Source organism: Convolutriloba macropyga, chromosome 12 (assembly GCF_964194025.1).
Source record: "Convolutriloba macropyga chromosome 12, txConMacr16.3, whole genome shotgun sequence".
In the NCBI taxonomy this organism is placed as follows: Eukaryota; Metazoa; Xenacoelomorpha; order Acoela; family Convolutidae; genus Convolutriloba; species Convolutriloba macropyga.
Window position 1 is genome coordinate 22,951,233 of NC_134479.1, and position 6,029 is coordinate 22,957,261.

The window sequence follows — 6,029 nt, forward strand, 5'->3', positions numbered from 1 at the left end:
TTTAAGCCCCTCCCATGTTGAAATGCTCAACTTAATCCAGCTCTGGTCAGACCGAATTGGGCCACGCAACGGGGGTAAGCAAGACAGAGTCCGGCAGCAACTCAACGGTCTGGAGAGTCTCATCAGGGCTGTCCAGACCCAGCGCTGTCAGATCAGGCCCTGAAACAGGCTACACTGTCTGATTAGGCTAATCAAGACCCAATTAAGACACGATAGGCGTTTCCAGTGCTTTCGACCTTCCTATGTTGGAAAAACGAACGGATTGGTAAACCTAAGTTATATGGCTAAATCAGACTTCTCGATGCTTACAGATGTTCTAAGTTTACGCTTCTGAGATCATTAACTTGTGATGTCGAGTGGAACGGAACTGAGTATTGGCAACAGTAACCTAGCAGTTGTGCAGTCCGTTGAAGAATTTAGGCTATATGGGAGATATATACTACACAATCAATAGCCCCAGAATGAAATAAATGTACTACTGTACCACATGTCATACAGATTAGCAATCTGTAGATTGAGTTGTTTCGGGGTGCCAATTTATTCAAATTTACTATTCCAATTTATTGGTTTATTCGCGGTGCGAATTGACACTTAATTTTGTTGCGTATTAAATTAATATTCTGAATGCAGAATAATTGCAAATTTGGCGGAGCGAAAGTTCGTTCTTTTATTGAATTGGTATTTCGCTTAGCGAAATAAGATTAAATTTCATCTAGCCTAAATTAGGACTTTGGCGAAGCGAAATTTAGTTTAAGAGAGAGAGGCAACTAAAATTGAATTAAGAAAGAAAGCAGAATGAATCAAATTCAGACAACTAAAACTGATCAACTGTAGGACATGGCGCAGTCAGCTCGAGAATCTCGAAAAACACCATTGTCGATAGAGCCATTTTGGGAACGCCCAACGTCGGACCCACCAATCAGATGGGAGAAATGGTGGATCCAAGTAAAGCTTGCGATCCTTGCACGTGAGAATATCACATTGGATACGCTGCTACAACCGAAACCAACAACAGTACGATTGTCAGCGGAACCAAAGCACGAGACGCCAATTGAAGATGCAACAATTGAAACGGAGAGAGACCGTCAGATACGAAACAGTCAATTGAAGTTGCAATGGGACTTAAAATGTCAAAAGATAACAGAAGTGGGAATACTTTGTGGGGAACGACCATGGAATCTTTGCGATCAAAAATGTGTGTCTCTCTTGTACCTAAGCATTAGTACGGAGGGAAGACGCTTACTAACCCAAAAATTCCCTCATGACAATATTTATGACCTGACTACCCTCGAACTTTGGGAAATGATGGAGATAGCTTTTATCCGCCCAAGAAACATCACATTCGATCGATATGTGTTCTTTTCTCGAAAGCAGAAAAAGGGTGAAACAGTAGAACAATTCTACAGCATTTTGAAAGAATTGGCTGAAAATTGCGATTTTGAATATCGTGAGGAGGTGATCATCCGGGACATCTTCATCACAAACATGTTGGATGATGATATTCAACGGGAACTTCTCCGTGATACAGTTGAACCCGAAAGAGCACTTGGTATTGCAGTCAATATGGAAATGGGCCATCAGAACCAGCAGAGAATATCATCTAATAACGGTGCAACTGGCGGTACAGTGAACGCAATACAATCATTCAATCGATTTCGCGGCGCGGGTGCGCGTGGAAACCAATCCGGTAGAGCAGCAGTCAACCGTGCATCAGTTGGACAATGTCGAGGTTGTGGTCAAGCTTGGACAACAACGCACCGCCAGGTTTGCCCTGCTATGGGTAAGAAATGCAATAATTGTGGTTTGCTCAACCATTTCACTTAGGTATGTCGGAGAAAACTTAATAATATACGCAATACACAACAAAACAATTGTATTAACAATGTAGAAACTGCTGAAACTACAAATCAAAACTCGAGTCAGGAAAGTTAAAACGTCAATTATATAAATTATAACGAACAAATTAATTCTGATTATGATTCATCAGACGACAATTACGTTGCGACAGTAGAAAATGTTAGTTCACCGCAAACAGCACAGATAAATATATCAATAAAGATCGGGAATACAGATTGTGATTTGTTTCTCGATTCGCGTAGTGGTTGCACTACTATTAATATGTCGCTCGCTAAAAAAATAATGTATTTCTCGGAGAAAAACCATTAGAATTAAAGTCTTTTTCTAATGACATTGTAAAAACTCTAGGCACTTTAAAAACGCCAGTTCGATGCAATGATTGGAAAATTCAGAAAGCAAAAATACCGGTCGTAGCTGATGGTTTCCGACCAATTCTCGGACGAAACCTTTTTGATCAATAAGGCATAATAATACCGCAAAAACCTTGCCCGAACACAGAAGTCAATAACATAGAACCACCTTGTGCAATAAAAAGATCGCTGGCAAAGGAATTCCCAGATTTGATCTCCCGAATTGGAAAATCTAAAAATGATACGGTTAATTCAAAATTTCACAAAAAATATCGAGTCACACATCAAAAAGGAAGAAAAGTGCCAATACATCTTCAACCGAAGGTGAAAATTGAACATGAAAAATTGCCAAACGAAAGACATATAGAAAAACTAACCAATTGTTCTGATCAATTTTTTATCTCTCCAATAGTCATTACAGTAAAAAAGGATCACTCAATCAAAATAGCACTAGACTCCAAAACCCTAAATTAAGCAATTCACAAAAACAAGTATCAAATGCAAAATATCGACTCGTTAATTCAGACGATTTCTCAAACATTGTCAACGGCGCCGCAAGAGACCGCTTATTTTACGACTCTCGATTTGCAGTACGCATACAGCCAACTAAAATTACATAGTGATAAGGCCCGCCATTGTAACTTTAATATTGTAAACGGAAATATGACCGGCACATATCGCTTTAAAACTGGATTCTACGGTCTTACGGATATGCCGGCTGAATTTCAAAAAGCAATCGATTGTACTCTTGCAGGTCTGGATAATACTTTCTGTTTCTTGGATGATATCTTGATAGTGAGCAGAGGTGGAATAGAAAAGCATCTCGATTTAGTACGGAAATGTCTGATAAAATTAGATCAAGAAAATCTCAAAATAAATCTTGCAAAATGTCACTTTGCAAAAGAAAAAATCGAATGGCTCGGACATAATATTACACAATCAGGTATAACACAATTGTCAAATAAAACGGATGCAATTGGAAAATTATCAGCACCAACCAATCTTAAAAAACTCCGATTGTTTATGGGTTCATTACATCATTTAGGAAAATTCATTCCAAATATGTCGCATTGTGCTACCCACTTCGACCTCTCCTTAAGAAAAATACAAAATTTACCTGGACGGAAGAACATGAAAAACAGTTCTCATTGATCAAAGAAAAGATTGCAGAAACAACCGAAAATAAACATTTTAACCCGGAATTAGAAACACGAATAAAATGCGACGCTTCCCGTAAGGGTCTGGGATGTGCATTAGAACAACAAACACCTAACGGCTGGCATATGGTGGCATTCGCGTCACGATTCTTGAATTCCGTTGAGGATAGAAACAGTATAAATGAGCTCGAACGTTTGGGAGTTGTCTGGTCCGTGGAATATTTTAAAAAATTATTTATACGGCAAACCATTTACCGTAATAACTGATCATAGAGCTCTTCTTTCAATCATGAGAGAGAAGAAAACTAAAAAATCTTACAATAGTAGATTGACACATTGGGTAGATCGATTACTACCATTTGATTTTTCAATTGATCATCCCCTGGCTCAAAAATGGGATAAGTAGATTATATTTCTCGCGACTCGCAACAAAAAGCTGTCAATATATCTGCATATGACGAGCAATTTATAGTAGCAAAATTGGATGCAATTAAACGCAGTGCGAAACGCTTCTTATTGAATGCAGAAAATTACGTCGATTTCGCAGCGCGAAATCCGCCTACAAAACGAGTTTCAAATAATCCAAATTACTCTAACAATTTATGCAGTGAATTCGCACCGCGAAATCCAAAATATTCTACAATTAGGAATGATGATAATTCAGTTAACGAATAAACACCAAATAACTCAAATTCCAATATCAAAATCGAGACAGCTAACATTCCTCATTCGCTTTTTGCCTTAAATCGTTCTACTGATCAATTGCTACCTAAATTAACTAATTTTCAACGAATTGCAAACAAATTCAAAACAGTCTACATGATGTCACACTTGAATTTAGATGAAGAAACTTTGATGCAAGTAAAACAATCAACGCCCTCAAGAGCGAGATTCGCAGACGAAGCAGGACCGTCAACAGCCCAAATAGTACCCGCAACGCCAATCACCCCTAATACTGATACAACAACAGTAACATCACCCTCATTAGATGACCTCTATTTGGACTCATTCAACTTCGCTCTCTCAAAAATCTTCTCCAGCTCATTAATGGCAAGCCTTACAACAAAAGATGAGATTCTCAAGGAGATACGGGATTGCATCTTAACCGAGAATAAGGACCGACGAAGCAGATGTCACCATATATACAGTCATTCTGGAAAGATCTGCATGTCAAGAATGGATGTGTCCGCATCGACGACAGGATGGCCCTTCCCCATGCTATCAAAGATGCCTACGTTGACGCCATTCATGCAACTCATCCTCGAACATGGGAAATGAGAGATATGGCAACTCATGCGTGGTGACCATATATGCACAAGGAAAAAATTACAAAGACAGCAAAATGCAACCCCTGTGTCAGGATCGGTAAAAATTTAAAATCTATTATACCTGCTAATAAATGAGCACCATTAAAGTTATGTAAAGTTCCAAATGAAGAAATTCAAATTGATATTGGAGGACCAATTTATAATGAAAAAATCAAGAGATCTACTTTCTTGCATGTATAGATCGATTTTCAAAATTCCCAACGGCAGAAGTATTGGATAGAGCTAATGCTGATAATATTTTGAAATTTTTTCAAGAGTGTGTTTTGCTACACGGTATACCCCGTACAATTAGATTGGATCAAGCTCGATGCCAAACGGGACAACAAAATAAAAAATTTTGTAGTCAAAATAATATATAATTAATTGAAGCTCCAATACACGATCACAGAGCAATTGGCTTAGTTGAGAGGCTAATACAAACCATCAAGAATCGACTAGCTTGCATTAAAGCGGCGGCGCGAAATCAATTCAATGTGAAAGCATCTATAAATTCAATAATTTACCAGTTACGAATATGACGTCAAAAGACCATTAATATATCACCATTTGAAGCACATTTTGGTAGAAAGGCGAATACCCCATTAAGTAATATAACAACTAAACCGGACCCAAAAAGTCTGACATACAGAAATGTTTTAAATAAATATTTAGATTTGGAGACTGTCAGATGGGAGGAACTCATTTCTGATGAAAACTGGGACCACGAGAGAAGAAGTGACACAGAACTTGAGTTGAACAGAGACAGACTAAGCAAAGATGCAACAAAACACAAAAATGAGGACCCGAACAAAGAATCCAGAGTGATTCCCCACCCAGACGTCGGACAATCAGTTCCACGAACAGAAGCTTCATTAGAAGTAAAACTTGCCAAAAAGAGACCACGCACGAAACGTTCTAAGAAAAGCCTGGACGGATTATACAACGTGTTGGCGCCCGGTTCTTCGGTATTTTCTGTATTCAATAAGAAGCGTTTCGCACTGCGTTTAATTACATCCAATTTTGCTACTATAAATTGCTCGTCATATGCAGATATATTAACAGCTTTTTGTTGCGGGTCGCGAGACATATAATCTACTAATCCCATTTTTGAGGCAGGGAGATGATCAATTGAAAAATCAAATTGTAGTAATCGATCTACCCAACGTGTCAATCTACTATTGTATGATTTATTAGCTCTGTTCTCTCTCATGATTGAAAGAAGAGCTCTAAGATCAGTTATTACGGTAAATGGTTTGCCGTATAAATAATATTTAAAATATTCCACGGACCAGACAACTCACAAACGTTCGAGCTCATTTATACTGTATCTATCCTCAACGGAATTCAAGAATCGTGAC